General features: G+C 45.5%; 1 protein-coding gene across 1 annotated transcript in view; it reads right to left on the reverse strand.

Moving 5' to 3' along the window:
* PLPPR5 (phospholipid phosphatase related 5) overlaps positions 1–27,332 on the reverse strand; it is a 322,161-nt gene that overhangs the window by 185,659 nt on the left and 109,170 nt on the right. The window lies entirely within an intron of this gene.

Raw genomic sequence — 27,332 nt, forward strand, 5'->3', positions numbered from 1 at the left:
TCTTTCAAGAGCTCCAGCCTCTCACAGATTTTTTTAATTATTATTAAATAAATCACACATCCAACAAGTCTGCGAGCAGATGTAAAAAATGATTTGATCGGCTCAAAAAGCAAACGTTGGTTTTCCTTGCCTCAGATCTCTTTTGCAAAAAGAAATGAAATTGGCACTGCCGCTCCATCCCCAGAAAGGTTTAATGTGCTTTTCCCCTTTGTTTTCCGTCTCTGACAGCACGAGCGCTGCTTACTGAAAGAAAGAAATCCCTGTGAATAATGACAGGGGATGCATGGTTTCTTCCACAGGTCCTCGTGGTCATCTGCTTCCAATTCCAGCTGCTCTGCAGCTCTGCAAAGTACCCCGAACTCGGTAAGAACAGCAACAAAAATTCCTCCCTGAAAATGAAATGACAGTGCGCCTTGCAGCAAAACAGTTAGTGCCTTCTTCAAACTGCTTCGGTATGAGGACGGCAAAAGTCTGACAAAATGTGTAGGAATCGGGCATTCACGTCATTCCCGAGCATTCAGTAAGGTGGAAGTAGACCATAGGATAGGATCACGCTTCCCTGTGCTCCCAGAGCTGGGGAGGAGAAATGGAGGAGGACAGACTCACTCCATTAGTCTCCACGGGTTCCCTCTCCTATTCTGCTTCATTTGGCGCTGTAGTTGGAATTCACCATACATTCACTTATTACATTGCTCCTCTGGGAGTTTTTCGCTAAGACCTTTTTATTACTATTACTATTATTGGAACTGCCTCTGGTGAATATTTTCACCGCAGATATATATATTTTTTTGTACTGTTTGTACTGTCTGCATGTATGTTAAGGGCTAGTTCAATTAAAACAGCAATTATTTTGTGAACTACAGACCCCCCCCCCCCCACACACACATCTTATATCTGTATTTATTTCCCTTTGTGTGTGTGTGTGTGTGTCTCTCTCTCTTTCTATATAGATATAGACACACACACACACACACACACACACACACACACACACACACAAGTACAACCCCCCCCCCCCCTATTTATGGCATCACTTATTTTAACCCAGAGTTCTGAAGGAACTAAAACTAAAACTAAAACATAAAACTGGAAACCTGCCATGTATTATCTGTAGCATATCATGCTAATTTTCCCACTGTGCCTGGGAACTGGAGGTTAGTCAATGTCACACCAATTGTAAGCACATTCAAAAAGTGCATGCCACAGAGAATGCACACAGCAGCATTTTCTGACACAAATTTCTCCAGCCTGCCCCCTGACAAACCATCCCTGGCATCAGCAGACACATGAAGTGATGGCAGCCTCAGCTTCTGCTGTGCCTCCCACATTTCAGAGACAGCAACAGAATCAGGGATAGCAACACATACTTTTCCTCCCCTGCTTGGAAAGAGCAGTGGGAGCAGCAACATGAATTCCTGATTCTAGTCTTGACATCTCTTCTCCATGGTGCTTGGTGAGCATGGTCACATGCACATAGTTATCGATGCAAATGGACAGACAGGCAGATGAACAGATGGACAAACCAGCCCGCGAGCTTGTCTCGATGGGCCCCCCTGAAACGAGAGCTGGGCCCGTTCGAGAAGACTCGGGAAGAGCAAGTGGGCAGGGGGAGTGTGGGGGGGTGCAACCCGAGTGAGCGAGCCGGGGAAGCGTGGTTGGTGAATTCATAGGACGCTCGGTGCCCTGCTACCCCAACGTAGTTGCCCATTGGAGGAGAGGCGGCTAGGGGGACGGGGCTAAGGGAAAATTAAAAGCGAGAGCTCCTCCGAGGCTCAGGGCGTTCCCTGATCCAAGGAGGTGGTTTGCAGCATGGCATCGGGAGCTGGCGAGCGGGGAGAGGAGGAAATAGAGGCCGAGGTGTCCCTGTATGCGAGTGATTCGATCGAGGGGAGCCCGGTGCTGGTGAGCAGGGCTGCCGAGAGGGGGGGACAGGGGAGACAAAAGCCCCGGGGCCCGGGCCTCCAGGGGGGCCCGGCGCTCCCGCCGCCTGGTCCGCCCTCTGTCACTCCTAGAACTAACCTTAAGCCTCCTTTCACTTTGCAGCAAGCAGCAGCAGGTCAGGCCACTCCTTCCTTCCATGTCCCACCCTCACCTGACGTAACATCCGCGAGGGCGGGGCATGGAAGGAAGGAGGAGAGGTCTGCCCTGCTGCTGCTTGCTGTGAAGTGAAAGGAGGCTTAAGGTTAGTTCCGAGGGCCCGGCCCGATAGCGGGTGGAGGGGGGCCCGGCGCGGCGGGGGGCCCGGCGATCTCAGGTGGGCGGGACCCGGCGATATCAGGTGGGCAGCAACCTCGGGTGGGGGGGCGCCCGGGGACAGCCTTGTCCCGGGCCCAGCTCCGGCTCTCGGCGGCCCTGCTGGTGAGTAGAGAGAGGGGGGCAGCGTCGACAAGTAGTAGGAGAGCTAAGGAGGTGGCTCTGTCTGCTTTAGCAGTAGCTGCAGCCGAGGGAGCAGGGAAAAAGAGGCAGGAGAAGACTAAGCATGCTAGCTCGGACAAGCGGGGTGTCTTTGCAGGTGCGGAGCGAGATGGCCAGTGCGGGGCCGGGAGCAGGTGCTGCGGGGCAGGAGGATCGAGAGTCTGAACGCCCCTCAACTTCTACAGCGGGGGGACATGGCTGTAGGAGGATGGCAGGTCGAGAGCAGGCCTTGCTGAGCACGGATGAGGATGCACAGCATGCAGGAATGTCGGAGCAGGGCCCTGCGACAGAGTCGGTGATAGTTCTGCCAGGTGCTAGTACCTCAGGAGCGGATACGCGATTGTCTTCAGCCAGAGGGTGGGGTAAGAGCACAAGGCACAAGCGGAAAGGGAAGGGGAAGCGGGGGAAGGCATCTTCCTCATCTTCGGTTTCCTCTTCTTCCTCTTTTACCTCTTCCTCCTCTTCTTCTCAGGGCAGGGGTGGTGCACAGCGGGGGGACATGGCTAGGGGCGCGGGGGAAGAATCACGGGGACCGCCGGCCTTAGTGGCATTGTCGGAGCTTTGGGAGCAGGTGCCACGCGCGCTGCGGAGGAGGATTAGGCAGCGGAAGTGCATTGATATCTTTCATTTGCTGGAGGGCAGGGGGCGACGGAAGAGGTCAAAACACGACAAACACAGGGCCGAGGGCCAGCGGGAGCGCAAAGTCCCCAAAATTGTGGTCAACTGGATGCGAGCCTTTTGCGCATGGCCAGCGTATGGGGACGGCGCATCCAGGGTCAGTATAGCCCATTGTTGGCGTACGCGGATTCAGTTTTGGACGCCGTTCAGCGCTTCGGGGGATAGGCTTGGTTGAACTACGACAAAGCCTTCTGGGACAAGATGGAAGAGAACCTGCATATGACATGAGAGACGCAAGACAAAAATCTCTGGTTGGTTCACATGGCCCCTCGTTCAGTGACGGTGGGGGGGGGGGGGGGGCTAGGAATAGGGGTGTTTGCTTCTTCGTCTGCAGGTCGGTCCTTTTGAGCTGGGAGAAAGGGGGAGGGCGGTACTGCAGGGGGTGGATTCAGCCTAGCATCAGAGGTATGCTGGCGGTTTAACAGGGCAACGTGTCCATTCCCGGACTGTAAGTTCCACCATGCCTGTGCCATTTGTGGGCAGGGCCACACCGCCGCCAAATGTCCGAAGAAGGGGGCAGGGGGGATGCCTTTGGGAAAACAGTAGTTGGCTGGCCAGAGCTCCCACGCCGGTGAGTGTTGGTGCGATGCTGCCATGGCTCCATCAATACCCGGTAAAGGGGGCAGCGGAAGCACTAGAGAGGGGTTTTACAGAGGGCTTTCTGATTCCATACCAGGGGAGGGTGGTTACTAATTGGGTCCGAAATTCGGTGTCGGCTGCGCGGCTACGGGAGGTGGTACAGCAAAATTTGGTGGAAGAGATATGGTTGGGCAGGATTGCTGGTCCGTTCGTTGGGCGGCCCTTTTCGCCATTCATGCTCTCCCCGTTGGCGGTAATCCCGAAGAGAGCACCGGGAAAATATCGCCTGATTCACAATCTTACATACTCATTGGGCGGTTCCGTGAATTCGGGTATCCCAAAGGAATGTTGTTCGGTGCAATACACCTCCTTCGATTGTGCGGTGGGTTTGGTGCAGCGGTGCGGTAGGGGAGCGTTGTTGGCGAGGGTAGATATCGAGGCGGCCTTCTGTCTGTTACCGGTACACCTGTCAGCGTTCCTTTTACTAGGTTTTCAGTCCTTTTATTTCGATCGTTGTTTGCCAATGAGTTGCACAGTCTCCTGTGCTTATTTCATGCGTTTTAGTTCCTTTGTGCATTGGGTGACTGCGCAGAAGGCTGGGTTAGACACATTGGTGCACTATCTCGATGATTTCCTGTTCGTTGGGGCCGGCGATGGGGCAGATTGCGGGCGGTTGCTGGATGTCTTTATGGAAGTTGACGCGGAATTTGGCATTCCGCTGGCCTCAGATAAAACTGAGGGTCCGGCAGTAGTCCTGACTTTCCTGGTATCGAGATCGACATGAACAGATGGTAACCCGGTTGCTGCAAGAGAAGATAGGGCAGCTGGCTGAGCAAATTATGGCCGTTATGCAGGCCAAGAAGGCCACGTTGGGCACGGTCAAGTCTTTGTTGGAGAGTCTTAATTTTGCGTGTCGAGTCCTCTCAATGGGGCGGGCATTTTCCCGGCGCCTAGGGGCAGTGACATCAGGGGTGTGGCAGCCGCATCACCATGTGCGACTGTCCGAGGGGGTCCGCAGTGATATCCAGATGTGGCTGGAATTCTTGTTGGCATTCAATGGTACGTTAGCAATTCAGAGTAAGGAAGTGTCCAATGCGGACCTGGAGTTGTGGACAGATGCGGCCGGGGGGGGGGGGGGGGGGGTTGGGTTTTGGGGTGTACTGCGCTGGGGCTTGGTGTGCGGCCCCGTGACCGGACAGTTGGGTGGCGACGGGGATAACGAAGAACATCACCTTCTTAGAGCTGTTTCCGTTTGTGCTGGCTTGCGAGTTGTGGCCGGGGCGGCTAAGGAATAAAAGTATTTTGGTGTGGTGTGATAATCAAGGGGTAGTAGAGGTGGTGAGTAGGCAGTCGGCACATTGTTTGCTGGTGAACTCCTTGATGAGGGAATTGGTGCTGCGTTGTTTGCGGTTGAATGTGCACCTGTGAGCCAAGTATGTCCCAGGGCAGGCGATTCGCGTGGCTGACGTGCTGTCTCGCTTTCAATTTCAGACTTTCTGGGCCCTGGCACCAGAGGCAGATGCCGAGGGGCAGCAGATGCCGGAGCAGCTTTGGCAACTAGGAGACCGGAGGTCTGGAAGATGCTGAGGGCCTCGGTGGCGCCGACTAGTTGGCAGCGTATGTATGTGGGTATGACAGAGTGGCTGGCTTTCTTAGGAGTGAGGGCTGGGCAGAGGGGTGGGCATCTGATGAGCTTTTGGCTGCGTACATCACAACGGCCAAGGCACAGGGCTGCTTTCGCAGTGCTGTCCAGCGGAATTTAGCGGGTTTTGCATTTTTCTCTAAGGCTTTTGGATGGAGTATGCCCAGCAGCCGTTTCCTAGTTTGCAGCGCCTTAAAAGGTTAGGGTAGGTCATCGCTGCAGGCGGCAGATGAGCAACGACCGATTACACACAACTTGTTAGTGCAATTGCTGCAGATAGCGGGGAGGGTGACCGTGTCCATGTTCGAGGCGAAGCTTTTTCGAGCGGCCTTTGCACTAGCATTCTACGGGGCTTTTCGGGTAGGGCAGTAAGTGGAGCGGCGTAGGGCAGTGTCGGTGTCTTCGGGGCTGCTGCGAGAGAATGTGTGCATACAGGGCAGAGTACTGCACATCAAATTGTTGCGATCTAAGACTGTTCAGAGAGGGGGGGGAGTATGATAGTGTTGAAGGGGGTCCCGGGTCTGGACTCATGTCCCGTGGCCTTGCTCAAAGCCTATTTAGAGGTTCCCCCAGGGGCCCATCCTCTCAACTAGTTCATGCGGATGGCTCGGTTCTAACGAAATATCAATTTGCGGCAATACTTCGCCGCTGTCTCACGGCTGTGGGGGAAGACCCGAGTCAATTTGGCATGCATTCGTTCCGCATTGGGGCAGCTATGAGTGCCAGTCAGGCTGGATTGAAGGCGGAGGCCATTCGAAGCATTGGCAGATGGACTTCAGGGGTCTATCGGGGGTATATTAGGCTTTAGCGGGGGGATGAGGGGTGCAGACTGCGCGTTGTCTTGAGCTGTCTGTTCTGGCTTGCTTTGCTTTACAGTTATCTGTCTTTTGTTGTGGTCTTTAGAGGGAGGTATAAGAGTGTCATCAATCGCCCAATGTTGTGGTGGCCCTTTCCTTTTAGATGCTGGAGGTGCGGCATACTCCGTATGGATTGTGGGACATTCCTTCATCCACTGGGTTGGTGTCAGGGCTGCGCAGCAGCCAGGAGGGATTCACCTCGGACTAGCTCAGCGAGGGATCTGCATATCTTGGTGGGGAGAGCGCGGCATGCGGTGGTGCCAACTCCTGCCTTTGCTCTATCGGTAGCGCAGCAGACCCCCGCACCCCCAGATGCTGCTCATACATTTGGGAGGCAATGATGTTGAAGCTGGACGGGCAAGAGACTCATTGACACCATGCAGGAGGACATGCGTTTGGTAATGGACTGGTTTCCCCAGGCCAAGGTGGCCTGGTCGGATATTATACGCAGGCCGGCCTGCCTCCCGTCGCGTAAGGTAAACCGCCAAGTGGGTGTTTGGGTCATGGCAAGGGGGGGAATCCAGATTAAGCACAGTTGGGGTGACACTATGTGTATCGGGCTATTCGCAAGGGACCAGGTGCATTTGTCAGATGTGGGTTTAGATTTGTTTCTGCATGATATTCAAGAATATTTAGAGCACATTTGTGAGACAGGGTCCTGGTAGGCCACAGCTTTTTGGGGGGAAGGGTCTTTGCAGGTGCAAGGCCCTCCCCCTGTGGCCAAAAACAAACCCCAAGCTACGGAGAGTGGGCTCAGGGGGTCTGAGCCAGGGCTTGAAAGGCGGGTCGGGTGACCCGGAAATTGTGTGGAGGTCCACACGGATAGGGGCACTTGCTGTGAAGGCGGAGCCCGGAAGATGGCAGCCAGAAGCGGAAGTGCTGCTTTGCTAACATGGTAAGCGGCGGGAGGGGGGTCGACTGCTGAGATTATGCCTGGACACTGGTAGCTCGGGGTGAGGGCTATCCTGTTATAATGTTAAAGTTGGATTGTTAATAATAAAACAAGCTGCGGCCTATGGTTATCCCACCTTGGTGTGAAAGAGAGTTATTGGTGATAGAAAGGGTGATGAGGAAAAGGAAAGGGAGGGAGGGGTATGATATGTCGAACAGGTCTCCCTGTCAGGTTTAATGCTCTCCCTGTCAGGCACTCTTGCATTAGGGATAAAGCACAACTGAAAAGGACTTAGGGGTGATCCAGGACCAGCAAGCCTGATGCTGGTACAGAATAAGATACTGAAATTTACTTGTGGGAAAGCTTTTTCCACACGTAGATCATGTTTTACATGTAGAAACAGACTCTTATATAACTGTATGCGTGTGCGTGACACTTTCAGACAGAAGTGGGCAGAGATTTAATTGAAGACATTCAAAATATAGCTGTGAAAGGGGAAGTACTACTGATAGGTGATTTTAATATGCCAGATGTTGATTGGGGTATTCCTATTGCAGGGTCTTTTAGAAGCAGGGAGATCCTGAATTCTTTACAGGGGGAACAAATCCCGTAGTTGGTAACGGAATCCACGAGGGATAGGGACAAACTGGACTTAGATCATCATCTAGCATCAAATGATCACCAGATGATGTGGCTCAATATGGAAGAAGAAAAACCTGGCAGAGATAATCACACTCAGGAGACAGCGAAGGTGACACAATAAAATGATGATGCTGTATGGGCTGTAGACTGGGTGTCACAAGTCTTGAGAAGATTCTAAGCGTGATTGCCGAGGGTGTGTGGTGCTACCAGCAGTGCCTCCCACCATGGGCGTAGACCGGGGGGGGGGGGTGAGGGGGGGCAATGCCCCCCCAAACAACGACGAGGCGCCGCCGCGCCAGTAGTTAAAAAAAAACAAAAACAAGCAGGCACGCGCTCCTCTCCGTCCGCTTGGTTTCACTGACCTCTCTGCATGTGTCCCGCCTTCCTCTGACGTCATTTCCTTTCGGGCTGGACGCAGACAGAGAGGGCAGGGAAGCCAAGCGGACGGAGAGGAGCGTGTCCGTCTACCCCTCTCTCTTCCTCCCTCCCTCTGGCACAGGCAGCAGTATTTTCCAGCTTTCCTGGCTGCGGTAGCGTTTTACACGCTGCCTTTGGCTCTGCCCCGAAGCCTTCTCTTCAAGTTCCTGTTCCCGCATAGGTGGGAACAGGAACTTGAAGAGAAGGCTTCCGGGGCAGACCGAAGGCAGCGTGTACAACGCTACCGCTGCCAGGAACGCTGGAAAAGACTGCTGCCTGCGCCAGAGGGAGGAAGAGAGGGGGTAGACGGAGTCACGATCTTGGACCTCGCGCGGGGGGGGGGGGGGGGGAAGCGCAGCAGATGGAAGATGGATGGGACTGGGAGGGGTGGGGAGCAGAGGGAAGGAGCAAGAGATGGATGGGACTGGGAGCGTTGGGAGCAGAGGGAAGGACCAGGAGATGGATTGGACTGGGAGGGGTGGGGAGCAGAGGGATGGACCAGGAGATGGATGGGATTGGGAGAGGTCAGGCACAGCAGAGGGAAGGAGCAGAAGATGGATGGGACGGAGGGATGGTGAGCAGAGGGAAGGAACAGAAGATGGATGGGACTGGGAGGGGTGGGGAGCAGAGGGAAGGAGCAAGAGATGGATGGGACTGGGAGCGTTGGGAGCAGAGGGAAGGGCCAGGAGATGGATTGGACTGGGAGGGGTGGGGAGCAGAGGGATGGACCAGGAGATGGATGGGATTGGGACAGGTCAGGCACAGCAGAGGGAAGGAGCAGAAGATGGATGGGACGGAGGGATGGTGAGCAGAGGGAAGGAACAGAAGATGGATGGGACTGGGAGGGGTGGGGAGCAAAGGGAAAGAGCAAGAGATGGATGGGACTCGGAGGGTGGGGAGCAGAAAGAAGCCTACTGGAAAGAAGACACTGCATAAAACAGAAGACACTGGGACCAAAGCGAATAGAAAAACAAAATGATCAGACAGCAAAGGTAGATACAAGTATTTTATTCAGAATTTATTAATTGAAATATGTCAGCTTTTTGAAATGTGCATCTGTGATATTTTGCCTGTAAATTTCAATTCCTTCCTCCATATTAGCATATTCATTTGCCCATATGCTAATATGCTCCACCCATCCTTTGCCCCCCCAAATGAAACAGTCAAACCACGCCTATGCCTCCCACCTTTTTAATGTACAACAATAAAAAAAATTGAAGCTCTCTATTACAGCAAGTGATACTAGCATACCTATCTATACGACACAGGAAGACTCCTGAGGCAGGCCATTGGGCTGAAATACAGTCGTGTCGAGTCGAGTTATTCTTGCTGACCAGCAAATCATCTTGACCAATAAATCTTCTAGACCATACAGCATCATTGTTTTATTGTGTCACCTTCGCTGTCTCCCAAGTTTGGTTTAATATGAAGATAGGCATGGAGAAGGTTCAGAAGGAGAATTACCTCAAGGAATTGCTGTCTGGATGGAAACATCTGAAAGAAGTTGGAAAGCACTGGGCAAAACTAAAAGGAGCTATTGTAAGGAAAGTAAATAAAAGTAAGAAGAAAAGGAGGCCACTTTGGTTCTCAAAAGTATTAGCTGAAAAGGTAGGGGGAAACAGGTTAGCCTTTATAAACTACAAGAGATTGCAGAAACAGGAAGATAGACAACAATATCTGGAAAACGCAAGAGAATCTGGGACAGTAGCTAAGAAAGCAAAGATGCATAAGGAAGAGAAAACAACAATACAACAAAATGGGGGGTCAAGACATTTTTTAGATATATTAGTAATAGGATGAAGTTCAAAAGTGGCATTGTGAGACTCAAAAGGTAAAGGGGAGAAACATGTAGAATCTGATAAAGATAAGGTAGAATTTCTTAACAAATATTTCTGTTCTGTGTTCACAGCTAAAGAGCCAGGAGCAGGACCACAGAAGACAAACACAAATAGGAATGGAAAGTTGGTAGTCCCTGAACAATTTTTAGAGAACTGTGTTTGTGAGGTGCTAGTTAAACTAAAGGTGGACAAAGCAATAAGTCCAGATGGCATACATCTGAGGGTACTGAAGGAACTTAGGGAAGTCCTAGTGGCTCTGCTGGCTGACCTTTTCAAAGTCAGGAGTGATCCCGGAGGACTGGAGAAGAGCAGATGTGGTTCTTCTCCACAAAAGTGGAAGTAAGGAAGAGGCTGGGGACTACAGGCCAATAAGTTTGATTTCTGTTGTAAGTAAATTAATGGCACACTTTTAAAACAGAGAATAATAATGTTTTGGGAATCCAATAATTACAGAACACAAGGCAACATGGTTTCACTAGAGGCAGGTCTCAGACAAATCTGATTAATTTCTTTGACTGGATGACCGGAGAGTTGGATTGAGGGAGAAAGCTAAATGAGGTGTATTTTGATTTTAGCAGTCTTTGACACAGTTCTGCATATCAAACATATAAAATGCAAGTGACCGTACTCACCCGCAAATGCGCAGTAGAGACTTCCCTCTCTGTCCCGCCCCCGCGTCAATATGTGATGACGAGGGTGGGACAGAGAGGGAAACTGTGTGAAGGGGAGGGAGGGAACGGCTCCCCCCCCCCCCCCGAGGTCACTGCTACCGCTCCCCCCACCTGGAGTCGCCGCCACCTCCCCCCCCCCTCCACCCAGCCCGGGCCCTCTCTTCGCTATTGAACTTACATCGCCAAAAACGCAGCAGGGCAGATCAGCTGAGCTGCCGTCGGCCTTCCTTCCCTGCCTGTGTCCCGCCCTCGCCGACGTTACATCACACGAGGGCGGGACACAGGCAGGGAAGGAAGGCCGATGGCAGCTCAGCTGATCTGCCCTGCTGCGTTTTCGGCAATGTAAGTTCAATAGCGAAGAAAGGGCCTGGGCCGGGTGGAGGGGGCGACGGTGACTCCGGGGGGGAGACCGGTAGCAGTGACCTCGGGGGGGAGGGGCGGTGGCGGTGACCTTGGGGGGGAGGGGAGGACAGGAGAAATGCTGGACATGGGAGGTATCAGAAGGAGGGGGGCCTTGGAGCTGGGAGGGAGGGATGGACGGAGGGGGGCCTTGGAGCTGGGAGGGAGGGACAGATGGCCTTGCAGCTGGCAGGGAAGGAGGGGTCCTTGGAGCTGGGAGGGAGGGACAGAAGGGGGCCTTCGAGCTGGCTGGGAGGGAGGGACGGAGGGGGGCCCTTGGAGCTGGGATGGCATGGGGCCTTGGAACTGGGAGGGCAGGCAGGGGGCCTTGGAGCTGGGAGGGGGGGAGGGATGGAGGGGGGCCCTTGGAGTTGGGATGGGGGAAGGAACGGAGGAGGGCCTTTGGAGCTGGGAGGGAATGGGGCCTTGGAACTGGGAGGGAGTGCAGGGGGCCTTGGAGCTGGGCGGGAGGGACTGGGGCCTTGGAGCTGGCAGGGAAGGAGGGAGAGCAGGGGGCCTTGCAGTGGTGAGGTGGGGGGGAGGGGGCCCTGCAGCAGCGGGGGGAGGGGGCCCTGGAAAATCCCCATACCAATACTCGCCCGTTTTAATGGGCTTAACGGCTAGTATGACTAATAAATAAACTGTGTGCCCTCGGTATGGGCCCTAAAGTGACTGACTGGATTAGGACATGGTTGAGTAGAAGGCAACAGGTGATTCAATTATTAGGCATGTAGATAACTGGGTGGCTGGTGGATGTGAGGATTGCCTGGTCACTTGCCTACCTGGTTTCATGATGGCAATAATCATTCATCACCTAGCGTGCTGGGGAGGAGCCAACTGTCTTGGTACATGTGGGTACCAATGACATAGGAAAATGTGGTAGGAAGGTTCTGGAAGCCAAATTTTGGCTCCTAGGTAGAAAGCTGAAATCCAGATCCTCCAGGGTAGCATTTTCAGAAATGTTCCCCCTTCCATGTGCAGAACCAAAGTGGCTGGCAGAGCTCCGAAGTCTCAATGTGTGGTTGAGACGATGGTGCAAGGAGGATGGATTTAGATTTATTAGGAACTGGGTAATATTCTGGGGTAGGGGTAGCCTGTTCCAAAAGGATGGGCTCCACTTTAACCAGGATGGAACCAGGCTGCTGGCATCAACATTTTAAAAAGGAGATAGAGCAGCTTTTCAACTAGAAATTGGGAGAAGGCCGACAGTCACTCAAAAGTGCATGGTTCGGAACAAGGTATCTTTAAAAGAAATCACCAAAACAGGGAAGGTAGGGCATTCCGATAGCAAGGTTACAATTGAAACCACAGTAGATCAGATGTCTTTATATAAAGAGCAGACAGATTTTCAAGAATTTCAAATTAACACTGTCAACTGCTGGGCAAGTTGTAATGTTTATATGCAAATACCAGAAGCCTATGAAATAAGATGGGAGCGTTAGAATATACTGCACTAAATGAAAAGATAGATATAATAGGCATCTCTGAGATCTGGTGGAAGGAGGATAATCAGTGGGCCACTGTCATACCAGGGTACAAATTATATTGCAGTAATAGGATGGATCAAATTGATGGAGGGGTAGCATGATATGTTAAGGAAGGCCTTGAATTGAAGAGACTAAAATTCTGCAGGACACGAAACACATCTTAGAATCCCTATGGATAGAAATTCCATGTGTAAATGGGAAAATAATAGTGATAGGAGTGTACTACCATCCACCTGGCTAGGACGAACAGACAGATGTAGAAATGTTATCAGAAATTAGGGAGGCTAACAAACTGGGCAACACAATAATAATGGGTGATTTCAATTACCCTGATGTTGACTGGGTAAATGTAATATCAGTGCATGCTAGGGAGATAATATGGAGCATCTGGTTCAGAAACCAACAAGAGGGGGAAAAATTTTAGACCTAGTCCTTAGTGGAGCACATGATCTGGTGCAGGAAGCAATGGTGCTGGAGCCTCTTGATAACAGTGATCATAATATGATCAGATTTCATATCGGCTTTTGAGTAAATACACAAAGGAAATCCAATACGTTAGAATTTAGCATTCAAAATGGAGACTATGATAAAATGGTGGAAACAAACTTAGAGGAGCAGCTGTGAAGCTCAAAAATTTACATCAGGTGTAGATGCTGTTCAAAAATACCATCCTGGAAGCCCAGGCCAAATATATTCTGCGTATTAAAAAAGGAGGAAAGAAGACCAAACGACAGCCAGCATGGTTAAAAAATTAGGTGAAGGAAGCCATTAGAGCTAAAAGAAAATCCTTCAGGAAATGGAAGAAGGATCTGACTAAAAGTAATAGGAAACAGCATAAAAAAAATGACAAGTAAAATGCAATGCGCTGATAAGTAAGGCAAAGAGAAACTTTGGAAAGAAGATTGCACTGGAGGCAAAAACATAGAATAATAACTTTTTTAGGTATATTAGAATCAAGAAGTTGGTATTAGAATCAGTTGGACCATTAGATGACCAAGGGATAAAAAGGGCAATCAGGGAAGACAAGGCTGTAGCGGAGAGATTAAATGCATTCTTTGCTTTGGTTTTCACCAAGGAAGATGTGGGAGAGATACCAGTGCCAGAAATGGTATTCAATGCTGACAAGTCAGAGAAACTGAAACAAATCTCTGTTAGTGGAGGAGTGGCCTAGTGGTTAGGGTGGTTAGGGTGGTGGACTTTGGTCCTGGGGAACTGAGGAACAGAGTTCGATTCCCACTTCAGGCACAGCTCCTTGTGACTCTGGGCAAGTCACTTAACCCTCCATTGCCCCATGTAAGCCGCATTGAGCCTGCCATGAGTGGGAAAGCGCGGGGTACAAATGTAACTAAAATAAACACAGAAGATGTAATGGAGCAATTTGACAAGTTGAAGAGTGGCAAGTCACCTGGACCGTATGGTATACATCCCAGAGTACAGATGGCCAAATAAGGGATAAGGGATTCCAGTGCACTGAGGGTGTCATTTAGTAAGCCATGGTAGTGTTTTTAGTGCATGCTAATGATTAGCAAATGCTAAACTCTAGAGAAGCCCATATATTCCTATGGACATCTCTAGCACGCGCTAAAAATGCTACTGTGGCCTAAAAAAAGCCCTGCTGAATGAAAAAATGGACCTTGATATCAGCTCTGAAAATATACCTCTCTGGCTGCCACACACTGAACAGCCACCCATTAAGTTTTATAAATAACAATGATGAGGCATGTTGTGATTAGGGGGAAAAATCAAATCTGTGCTACTGAACTCCCTTTCACAGTCTGAGATTTTGCTTGAAATTACCTTTGTGTATTGTATTAAAGGATTTAAGCCAGGCAGTATCTGCTCACTCCAAGTACCCAACTAGTCTCTGTAGGAAGAAATTAACTGGAAGACTGAAATGTTTGCTCAGTGATGCTTCTCGCCAAATTTCGGATGACATTCTGTTGGCGATTCATGCTGCTCAAAAATTTACACTTCATTTATAATGAGGAGGAGTGGCCTAGTGGTTAGAGCACCAGTCTTGCAATCCAGAGGTGGCCCATTCAAATCCCACTGCTGCTCCTTGTGATCTTGGGCAAGTCACTTAACCCTCCATTGTCTCAGCTACAAATTTAGATTGTGAGACAGAGAAATATCCAATGTAACTCACCTTGAGCTACTATGTGAGCAAAATCTAAATAAATAAATGTCAGGAATGGACTTTAGATTTGCTGCATAGAGATACTTAACCTGAAAACTATTTACAACTTAATCAACTTTCAAAAATCACTAAAGACATCTTTTCAACAAGGCATACTATAATAATTAATAATAGGAACTCTATCGCATCACTACTCACCTGATATTTGGACTGTTTCCTTATATACCAAAGTACTTAAATCTATTACGTTATACTTGCTCTTTATGTAATACCTATTGTTTTTTTACTCTTGAATGGCGAATGCCACGATGGAATTATGTAAGCCACATTGAGCCTGCAAATGGGTGGGAAAATGTGGGATACAAATGCAACAAATAAATAAATATTGTTTTATGTTGTTCATTATGCTTTTCAAGAACTAATATTGGCTAATATGGCATTTTAATCAGGAAATGGACAGTTTTCAACCCCCGATGCATGATCAAACCCTAACATTTTGTCTGAATCACCTCAACCTATTTACCGATACTTCTTTATTGTACTTGTAACTCTAATAGTACTCCTATTCTGTATTTGTTCACACCAGAGTCTGTAACCACCTCTCCGGAATTACGTAAGCCACTTTGAGCCTACTAATAAGTGGGAAAAGGTGGGATTCAAATGTAACAAATAAATAATAGGTGCCATTTGCTGGTTATCAGTCAGACTGACATTATCACATTTATTTTTTTGAGACTGCAGATTCTACTTCCAAAATGGCCTTTCTGTTTACCTTCATGTTCCCTAGAATTATTACATACCATCTGATGTAGCTATCTGTTTTGATAACAGTAATGGTTCTTTTTAGGGATGTCCATGCCCAAAACAGATTCAAATCATTTTCAGATGGTTCTGAATTTTCCCAGTTTTGGAGAGTTTTTGTTTCATTTCACACATTTGCTTTAATAGCAATGTTGTTGTACACATGTTAGAACTTTACAAAATGTGAAAATAGATAGTATGTAGGTTAACTCATACGTTTTTATTCATGTAGTTGATTTTACAAGCGCAAATAAATTTAGATGCTAAAGAAACCAAATGCAGAGTAACAACTGTACATCCTTAGTTTTTTTTTTTCAGTAGGAATTTGCAGTGCAATGTCAGCTCTTTTTGAGCATCATGCATAGGACTAGATCTAGCAGAAACTGCTTTGATGACAAATGTTTACACAGACCCCTATAGGCCAATTGTTCTGCCTTGGATTAATTTCCATCCTCACTAGCAATCTGATGTGGAATCAAAGAGAATAGCTCTTCCAATAGTTTCATATGAATTCACAATCCAACTGACATTCAAAACCTGGTCAGTCTTGCAAACCTGTTCCTTTCGCTACTCAAAACACTTAGGGGCCATTGTACTCAGGGCTTTTTTTGAGGGGGTACCTGGGAGTACTGAGTACCTGCACCTTTTCAATTGTCTGCTAAAATTGACCCATTGACCCCAAGTTTTAATGAAAGAGCTCAGGCTCTACACACCAATTCTGCCTTGTTATAGATTCTGTGACTGGTTGCAGGGGGCCTGGCTATTGTGGGGTGGGTCCCTCAGTGATCACCCCACCCTTGAAGGGTGGCCTAGCATTTGAGTACCAGCACCTTTCTTTGCTAGAGAAAACACACTGCTTGTACTAAAGAATGCTAAGCTATTAACAAGCCAATGAAATAGACTAGTGCATGACCATGTTAGGGGATTTTTCAGTAGTTTGCTTATTTCTGTGCGTGAGACCCCAAATTGCTGAATTTTTCTGTCGAGGGAATGGCATGGGCAGAGTGGTCATAGAAGCATTAGCCACCCAGTGCATTATACTTCCCACATGCTAACTGGCTAATGCAGATTTCATACACGGCCACTCACCCGTTAACCAGGAACAAGTACCTTGCGTTAATCTGAATGTGCATTATCAAATGCACATCTTGCCATTCTGCTATGCATGCATGCCATTTTCCTGGAAGCTAGAACATAAGAACATAATAGCAGCCATACTGGGGCAGACCAATGGCCTATCTAGCCCAGTATCCTGCTTCCAACAGTGGCCAATCCAGGTCGCAAGTACCTGGCAGAAACCCAATTAGTAGCACCATTCCATGCTACTATTCCCAGGGTAAGCAGTGGCTTCTCCATGTCTATCTCAATAACAGACCATGGACTTTTTCTCTAGGAACTTGTCCAAACCTTTTTAAAATCCAGATACACTAACCGCTCTTTTAAATCAATTAAAAGGAAAATGGACCTTCGTCAAACTGACATTTTAGATAAATTAATAGGGTATCTTTGTCACTAAGACAAAGATTGATCAATGAGATCTGCTCTTTCTATTAAGTATCTGAATACTCTTACAGATACCTGCTCACAGTATTGATGTGATAGGATCAATTATTTGAGTGTCACTACAAGTATATCTGGAGTGCAAAAATGAGCAAGATCCACACCATTTAATTTTTGCAGCTTCAGTAGGTCAAAGTGATCAGAATAGGGCTTATCATTTTTCACTATATAATAGGTAATCCTAAAAACAAAACATTGCCTCTCAGATGCTTTGCAATAATCAATAATGCTCTGGTTTGCTGGACACGTACTTAGGCTATTGATCCGGAATGCTGTAATTATTTTTGTACATAGCAATTTCAGTTCTAATGCACGTGAATTTCTATTGTAAATAATATAATTTCCACTGCCTTCTCTTGAAAGCAAGGCCCCTTGTGTTTTCTGTGGTCCAAACTGCTTGGTGGTAGAGTACATTGAACAGCTGCATCTGCCCATTTTACGTGTTCAGGGAAAACCATACAGAGGAAGCTATAATCTGCAGGAATTTAACAAGCAGTCCACAAGAAGCAGAAAATATCTTCTAGTGTAGAAAACTTTATTCCAATCAATCAGGAACATAAAATGAATAACATGGCCGCATTTTGCCTCACAGAGGCTGCGTCAGGGGCTTAAACTAAACATGAAAACATATTACAAAATTAAAGCATATCAAATATAATCAAATGAGGAAAATCATAATAAAAACACATGTAAATAATGTCTATGGGGTCCTTTAACAAAGTTGTGCTACCGATTTGCGGAATGCTAAACGCAAAGAAATCCATTCAGTTCCCATGGGCTTCTTCACATTCAGCACGCCCTAATCAGTAGCGCAGCTTTGTAAAAAAAAAGCCCTATATGTTATGCACACATAATTATAAAAGCTATTAAGCCCCTGGTCTGTGTCAACAGTGTGTTGCGGCAGAAGCTAGCACAGCTTTGTAAACAGGGGAGGGGTTAGTAAGTTAAACACATTTGAAAAATAAAACATACTCAAAACTAAAAATTTACTTCACATATTGGAAGAGGATCTTACAAGACTGGGCATCCAAATGGCAGATGATATTTCATGTGAGCAAGTGCAAAATGATGCATGCGAGAAAGAGGAACCCGAACTATAGATACGTAATGCAAGGTTCCACGTTAGGAATCAATAACCAGGAAAAGGATCTAGATGTCATTGTTGATGATACATTGAAACCCTCTGTTCAGTGTGCAGCGGAAGCTAAGAAAGCAAATAGAATGTTAGGTATTATTAGGAAAGGAATGGAAAACAAAAATGAGGACGTTGCAATGCTTTGTATTGCTCCATGGTACGACTGCACCTCAAATACTGTGTGCAATTCTGGTCACCGCATCTCAAAAAAGATATAGTGGAATTAGAAAAGGTACAGAGAAGGGTGATGAAAATGATAAAGGGGAAGGGATGACTTCCCTATGAGGAAAGGCTGAAGTGGCTAGGGCTCTTCAGCTTGGAGAAAAGACAGTTGGGGGGAGATATGATTGAGGTCTATAAAATAATGAGTTGAGTGGAATGGGTAGTTGTGAATTGGTAGTTTACCCTTTCCAAAAATACTAGGACTAGGGGGAATACAATGAAGCTACAAAGTAGTAAAAAAAATCGGAGAAAATATTTCTTCACTCAATGTGTAATTAAACTCTGGAATTGCCAGAGAATATGGTAAAAGCAGTTAGCTTAGAGGGGTTTAAAAAAGGTTTGGATAACTTTCTAAAAGAAAAGTCCATAAACCATTATTAAGCTGAACTTGGGGAAAATCCACTGTTTATTTCTAGGATAAACAGTGTAAAATGTATTGTACTATTTTGGTATATTGCCAGGTCCTTGTGACCTGGATTGGCCACTGTTGGAAACAGGATACTGGGCTTGATGGACTTTCTGTCTGTCCCAGTATGGCAATGCTTATGTTCTTATATTCTAAATCATACTTACAAAAAAATGCAGCATAAGGAAATAACAAGTTCACATCAATGAGGACAGAGGAGAAAATAAAGGAAAACAATTTTAAGGAAATCACAACTCAGTGCCATTATTTGTGACCCAAAATAACTATATCATTCAAACCCCTCCTAGCTGACAGAACATACCTTACCTAAAGAAAAACATTAATCACTTTTTCTCCTTATCTAGCAATAATTGCTCTAACTGAGCAGGATCTTGCTCATACCTCTCCTACTCCCTTCACTTTCACCCTTCTCTAGCTACCTATTTCTTTTATTATTCTACTATACTTAACTTATATTTCTTCATCATAACTCTGCAATCCCTGTTACTATGTAAGCCGCATTGAACCTGCTTTAAGTGGGAAAGCGCGGGGTACAAATGTAATAAATAAATAAATAAATAAAACATATTTTGACTCAGGAAAATTTATCAAACATTTACAAGGAAATGTTAGAAAAAAATAGTTGTACCAAGGCATGTTCAATATGATTAATTATGTATTTGTGTTTTTCTTTGTTTTAATATACATCAATGTACATGTATGTCCATCTTCATGCAATTTTTAGGATTAATTTATTTATTTTTCAATGTTTTAACATTGTAATTAGTATTTTTGAGTGCCTCTGACTCACTGTCATAATCCTGTACCCTTTCCCTCATTCCAATGATGTCAAAAACATGCGCTGATGCTAGCACAGGTCCCCTTTTACCACAGCTTAGTAAAAAGACCCCTTAAAGAAGAGTGCTTAAGTGCAGTTAGGTACCTAACTGCTATTTACCCCTGTTTGGGTGCCTAACTTCTGCTTCAGTACCTAAAGTGGTACACTATCCTGCTTATAATCGAACGAGAAAAACGCCCAAGTTCCGACCTAAATCAGGAGATGGATGTTTATCTCACAAAAACGAATAACACGGTATAATCGAAAGCCGAACTTGGACGTTTTCAACTGCACTCCATCGCGGAAGCGTGCAAAGTTGATGGGGGCGTGTCGGAGGCGTGGTGAAGGTGGGACTGGGGCATGGTTATCATCCGAACAGAGATGGGCGCCTTTCGCCGATAATGGAAAAAAAGTATGCGTTTGTAGCTAGAATTTAGGGCACTTTTCCTGGACCCTGTTTTTTCACGAATAAGGTCCCAAAAAGTGCCCTAAATGACCAGATTACCCCCAGAGGGAATCGGGGAAGACCTCCCCTGACTCTCCCAGTGGTCACTAACCTCCTCCCACCACAAAAAAAATGATGTTTCACTACTTTTTATTTTCATCATCAAATGTCATACCCACTCCAGGAAATCTCAATGAGAGATTTAACTTCATTACGAAGGAAAACAGAATTTCTAGAAAATTCAATTAAAAGTAATAATTTACGTTTTTTGAATTTTCCAAAACAATTTACTGTAACACCAAGAGAAATGCTGAGGAAATATTTAAAAGAAGTTTTGGGGATGGCTGAAGAAGCCATACCCCCTTTCTCACAGATCTACTATTTACCATTAAAGACTCCAGTAAATCAAGTAGATCAAGGTAATCAAGATCTTAATATCTCAGCAATACTGGAAGCATCGGACTCTGATCCGATTACATCATCAACTTTAATTGCCACAGTTGCCCTGGCTCCAGATAAGAATTGGATTATGACATTATTCTTTAAAAACCAAGGAAAACTTTTTCTGGGACAAAAAATACAGATTTTTCCGGACCTTGCGAAAGAAACACAAAAAAGACGCCAACAATTTTTGATGATGAAACCTGGTGTACTCCTATTGGGGGCTACTTTTTTTTTAAAGTTTCCTTGTAAATGTGTGGTTAAATTTCAATCTACAAAGTATGTTTTCTTTGAGCCTGCCCAACTAACGGCTTTTTTAACATCTAAAAATAAGTAGGGTTAAGGATAACAATCTCTCTTGTTGTAATAATATGGAACCGATAATCTTAGGAATCATGCAATCCTATTTCTTTATTGATGTTTTCAAATTTAAATTTAATTCCATTCTATAAACCTCTTGAATCTATAATGAGGACTTGAGCAAATACGGTAATAATTTTCTTGATTATATTAATGATGTTATAATTAGAGGCTGTTATTTTCTTTTCTGAACAAGTTTGTATACTTGAAATTATTAATAAATGCATAATAAAAAAAAAAATGTCATACCCACCTCCCTGGCAGCAGTATGCAGGTCCCTGGAGCAGTTGTTAGGGAGTGCAGTGGATTTCAGGCAGGTGGACCCAGGCCCATCCTCCCCTACTTGTTACAATTGTGCTGCTTAATGCTTATTAGTCGTCCAACCCCCCAAACCCACTGTACCCACATGTAGGTGCCCCCCTTCACCCCTTAGGGCTATAGTAATTGTGTAGACTTGTGGGCAGTGGGTTTTGAGGGGGATTTGGGGGGCTCAACACCCAAGGGAAGGGTGCTACGCACCTGGGAGCTGTTTTACCTTTTTTTTTTTTTTTGTAAAAGTGCCCCCTAGGGTGCCCAGTTGGTGTCCTGGCATGTGAGGGGGACCAGTGCACTACGAATCCTGGCCCCTCCCACGAACAAATGCCTTGGAGTTATTCGTTTTTGAGCTGGGCGCTTTCATTTTCCATTATCGCTGAAAAACAAAAACGCCCAGCTCACAAATTGTCGAATAAAACATGGACGTCTATTTTTTGCGAAAATACGGTTCGGTCCGCCCCTTCACGGACCCGTTCTCGGAGATAAACGCCCATGGAGATAGACGTTTTCGTTCGATTATGCCCCTCCACGTAGAATTAGGGAGCTTGTGTGCTTCCAGATATCATTGAAGAACTTTCCAAAGCTGGTGAAAGATAAACATCATTAGCCACTGGACATTCATCAATTATGCTGTTCTCAGTTTGTCTTGTCTGTTTAAAAAGGGAACAACATGTGCCTCCAAATAGCAAATTAATTTTTCCCTCTTGGCCTCTGTAGGACCTACACTAGCAGCACAGAGCAAAAGTCCTCTCGCACTTCCAATGTGACTGTACAGAATGAATTTTTCCCTGCCTCCTGGCTGCTTATATGAATGTTCTTCCAGGGTCATCACAGAATAGAGGGGAGGGAGGGATGCCTTATCACAAACACAAAGAAAACAATAGAAATGTGACACAAAAACACTAAAGGGATTCAAGATACTCTGACCAATATTCAGCCTGCGAGAGGCAGACCAGCTAAGTCCCGTGATGGGCGCTGAACCTGGATATTCAATGCCGGGCCATTTCGGGGTGACCGGCATCGAATATCCGGCGGTTTTTCAGCCAGTGTAAACTTAACCAGCCAAGTTGATATTCAGCACTGGCCGGTTAATTTTATAGTGGTCAAAGATAGGACTGCTATTTAGGTGGTCTTATTTGGCCACTGAACTTAGCCAGCGATGCACTGAATATTTACGGCATTATATAGCCAGTTACCCACTATGCGCCAAGTGGTAAGTAATATTCAGTGGAGATAACTGGCTATCTCGCACTGAATATTAGCATTTAGTCTGTTAAGTGCTATTTAGACGGTCAGGAGCTGGTTAAATAGCACTGAATATTGACGTACTTAAACTAGAGGGGTTTAGTATCATAATAGGATCTTTGTTGTAGAGAAAGGTGGACTATAAATGCCTTTTTTAAATGTAATGTGGCTTTTGTCTCTCTTAGCCAGGCAAACAGAACTCAACCGTTATGTACATCATAAGACGTGCCAGCTCCACTATCCAAGAACAAAAGTAATTGGGAAGGTTCATAAAATGTTTAGGCAACATTTTCAAACTTCATAACACATTTAGAAGGAGAACATAGAACAAAACTTACTCCAAGAGAAAGAACTTAATGATATAAAATCAGGAATTTTTTTTCTTGCAACCATCAGGAAAAACCTGGAGGCCAATTCTATAACTGACCAATATATTGACCAATTAGGATCTATTTCTCAGTCATCAACTTCATACATGACTGGAACACTATCCTCTGGATTCTATATAGCGCACCTACAGATCCATGCAAAATCGGCGTGGATTATATAACTATGTATTTAACTTAACAAGCTAATGAGTGCTGATAACAGAACTTAACAAGCAATAATGAGCACTAATTGGCACTGATTCGAATTTACGCACACAACTCGCTAAGCGTATTCTGTAACAAATTGTGCCAGACTTCTAACACATGAAGGCAAAAAGGGGCATGGTTATGAGTGGGAAAATGAGTATTTTGTGGGAGTTCTAAAATTTATGTGTGTAGTTATATGATATGGCCCAGTACAGCTAAATCTACTCGCTGGGATTTACGCCACATTTTCGTTGGTGTAAATGGATGCACGTAGTTCTAGGCACTAAGATACCAACAAAGCTTATTCTATTATCAGCACCTAAATCTAGGTGCAGATTATAGAATACGCTTATGGGCTTATTTTCGAAAGAGAAGGATGCCCATCTTTCGACACAAATCAGAAGATGGGCGTCCTTCTCCCAGGGTCGTCCAAATCGGTATAATTGAAAGCCAATTTTGGATGTCCCCAACTGCTTTCCATCGCAGGGACGGCCAAAGTTCAAGGGGACGTATCGGAGGCGTAGCAAAGGCGGGACTTGGGCGTGCCTAACACATAGACGTCTCGACCCATAATGGAAAAAAAAGGGTGTCCCTGATGAGCACTTGGATGACTTTACCTGGTCGTGTTTTTCTTATGACCAAGGCACAAAAAGGTGGCCCAAATGACCAGATAACCACCGGAAAGAATCGGGGATGACCTCCCCTTACTCCCCCAGTGGTCACTAACCCCTTCCCACCCTCAAAAAACATATTTTAAAATATTTCTTGCCAGCCTCTATGCCAGCCTCAGATATCATACTCAGGTCCATCACAGCAGTATGCAGGTACCTGGGGCAGTTTTAGTGGGTGCAGTGCACTTCAGGCAGGCGGACCCAGGCCCATCAACCCTCCCTACCTGTTACGTTTGTGGAGGAAACAGCAAGCCCTCCAAAACCCACCAGAAACCCACTGTACCCACATCTAGGTACCCCCCTTCACCCATAAGGGCTATGGTAGTGGTGTACAGTTGTGGGTAGTGGGTTTAGGGAGGGGTTGGGGGGCTCAGTAGACAAGGTAAGGGAGCTATGTTCCTGGGAGCATTTTATGAAGTCCACTGCAGTGCCCCCTAGGGTGCCCGGTTGGTGTCCTGGCATGTCAGGGGGACCAGTGACCTACAAACGCCGGCTCCTCCCATGACCAAAAGGCTTGCATTTGGTCATTTCTGAGATGGGCGTCCTTGGTTTCCATTATCGCCGAAAATCAGAAATGACCAAGTCTAGGGACGACCATCTCTAAGGACGACCAAAATTTCAAGATTTGGGCATCCCTGACTGTATTATCGAAACGAAAGATGGACGTCTATCTTGTTTTGATAATACAGTTTTCCCCATCCCTCCATTGGGATGTTTTGTGAGGACGTCCTCAATAAAACTTGGCGTCCCTTTCGATTATGCCCTCTTAGCACTGATTTCAGTGCCGATTTTTTAGGCGCCATATATAGAATCTAGCCCTATATGCGTAGATTTTTAAAATGATACAGCTCTTGAAAAAACAAAGATTAGACCTGCCAAAAAACTGTCTCCATGGTTCAATGATGAACTATTAGAGACAAAAAGATCATGCAGGCATCTAGAAAAAATATGGTCCAAAGCAAAAACGGACGATACCTGGAATGACTAGTGAAAATTACTAAAAGAATACAAATGTAAAATTTAAAAAGCCAAAACGAATTATTATGCTAAATAAGTAGGTGGGTTCACTTCACATCAAACACCAGAAAGCTCTATGCTTTGATTGATTATTTACTTAACACACATTCCCTGACCATAACCAATGAATCTACTCCCTCCGCAGACCAACTAGCAAATTACTTTAAGGAAAAAATTAACAAAATTAGACAAGAAATGAAAGGCTCCATCACCAATATTGACAAATATATTCTTCCATCTGTCAGTTCTGCTGCATGCCACCCAGCAGACAGAACATGGTCTGACTTTTCCTCTCCCAAATTGGATCAGGTAATTTTTTTTTATCCGAGTACGTAATGTCACAATATATTTTAGACACATGTCCCATCTATCTTCTAAGGTGAGCTCCCTATTTATCAATTCATTACAATCATACATGTCCCTCATGTTATCAAATGGACTATTTCCTGATAATGAAGGCAAAATAATTCTAACACCTATCCCAAAGAATCCCAAGGCCAGTAGAAGTGGAGCATCTAATTATAGACCTGTAGCCTCTATTCCTTTATTGGTAAAAGTGATGGAACGTTTAGTAGCTAGTCAGCTCATATGGTTCCTACAGGCCTTTTCCATCCTTCCTAGTACACAATCAGGATTCCAGCCATCCTTTAGCACTGAGAGAGTGCTCACCACCCTTATTACAAATGTCAGAAAAGAGTTGAGCATGGGCATAAAATCATAATTTTATAATTTGATATATCCAATCCCTTTGACACTGTTGACCATAATATATTGTTATACTTACAGTATTAGACCACTTTAGTATTAGTAGAACTGTCTTAAAGTGGTTCCATGGTTCCATGGTTTCCTAATATCAAGATCCTACCAAGCAAAACAATCAGGTCATATCACCTCACCCTGGGACTCTATATGTGGGGGGTTCCGCAAGGCTTTCCTCTATCACCCATATTATTCAATATCATGATGGCACCACTGGGTGGACTCAGATTTAATTCCTTCTTCGATGTTGTTGATGACACCATTTATATCCCTTTCAAATGGGAATTAGTAGAAAATATATATGAGATTAAAACCAGTTTAGATCTGATGGAATCTTGGGCATCCAGTTTCAAGCTCAAATTAAATCAAGAAAAAACTAAATTCCTCATACTTACCAACATCTATCAACCCATTTCATTAAAAAACTTCATTATTGACAACACATCATATGCCTTAGATCAATTAATGAAAATCCTGGGCATCCCCATTGACCAGCATTTAGCATTCGAAGCTCAGGTCTCAAAGGTGGTCTCGATCATCTTCCATATACTGGAAGTTTAAAAGGTTGTGTCCTTTCTTCCCAAGCTCCACACTTCATACTATCACACAATCTCTGGTACTACCCAAATTTGATTATTGTAATGCCATTTATGTGGGTATTAAAATTTCACTCTTTAAAAAATTACAAACAGCACAAAATACCACTGCCCACCTAGCATGCATTGCTCCTTGCTTTGAGACTTCCCCTCTCTTGTTAAAACTTCACTGGCTTCCCATAAACACCAGGATCACTTTTAAAATATGCATGACTGTTTACCAAATCATATATGGTTTATCACCCTCCTACATGCAACAACTAATTGATATACCTTCACGTAAATCAGTAAAAACATCTAGAGAATACCTCACGTTCCATTTTCCGTACTGCAAAATTCTTTCTTATACATCAATCCTTGTTGCAGGCTTCACATATCAGAGTACCAAACTTTGCAATTATCAGTCCAAGCAATTAATGTACTTAGAAGATTATCTGAGGTTCTATAAATTACTAAAGGCTCTTCTATTAAGTACATATCTTATCAAAAGACAATAAACTGATGTTGTCGTCTCTCTGATATTTTAAACATAACCAATACTCTAACCTAGCTTCATGACAAACACACGATTATTCCTAATATGTTAAAATGTTATAATTAATTATCTGGCTGTATTATATTCTTGAATGTAAGCCACATTGAACCTAAGCTTGTCATAATAATAATAATAATAATAACTGGGTGCCTTGAGATAGGCACACCGATGCCGGGTGACACTTTTAAAAAATACTAGCATAAGCCTAGCATTGATGCATCTAAAGTTAGATGTGAACAGTTATGCCAGGTCAATGGCAAGCATAAGTGTTCATGTCTATGTGTTCTATGATATGCGCATAACCTATAGTATTCTATACGTTACGCATAAAGGGCTAGATTCAATAAATAGTGCCCAAAGTTAGGTGCCGGGATGATCGACTTACCAATTAGAAATAAATCCAAATCAACACGATCTTATCTAAATCTGCACTACCCAAGCTGCAAAGGACTTAAATACAAAACAACTTACGTATCTAGTTTTTTCTACATAAGCATGCAACTGTGGAACGCATGACCAAAAGCCTTGAAAACAACGTACGACCACCTAAACTTCCGGAAATCACTAAAAACCAACCTGTTTAAAAAGGAGTACCCTACCGATCCTACTTAAATGCCTAATCTCTGCAACACAACCAAACTAAAGCACATAATGGACATAGCACAACTCTTCCGTTCTCCGATTCCCTAATGTGGCTGTGCCACATGAACTTGATCTTACCACAACATCACCCTGTATTTGTTCACACCGGAGCCTG

Source organism: Microcaecilia unicolor, chromosome 6 (assembly GCF_901765095.1).
Source record: "Microcaecilia unicolor chromosome 6, aMicUni1.1, whole genome shotgun sequence".
Taxonomy (NCBI): domain Eukaryota; kingdom Metazoa; phylum Chordata; class Amphibia; order Gymnophiona; family Siphonopidae; genus Microcaecilia; species Microcaecilia unicolor.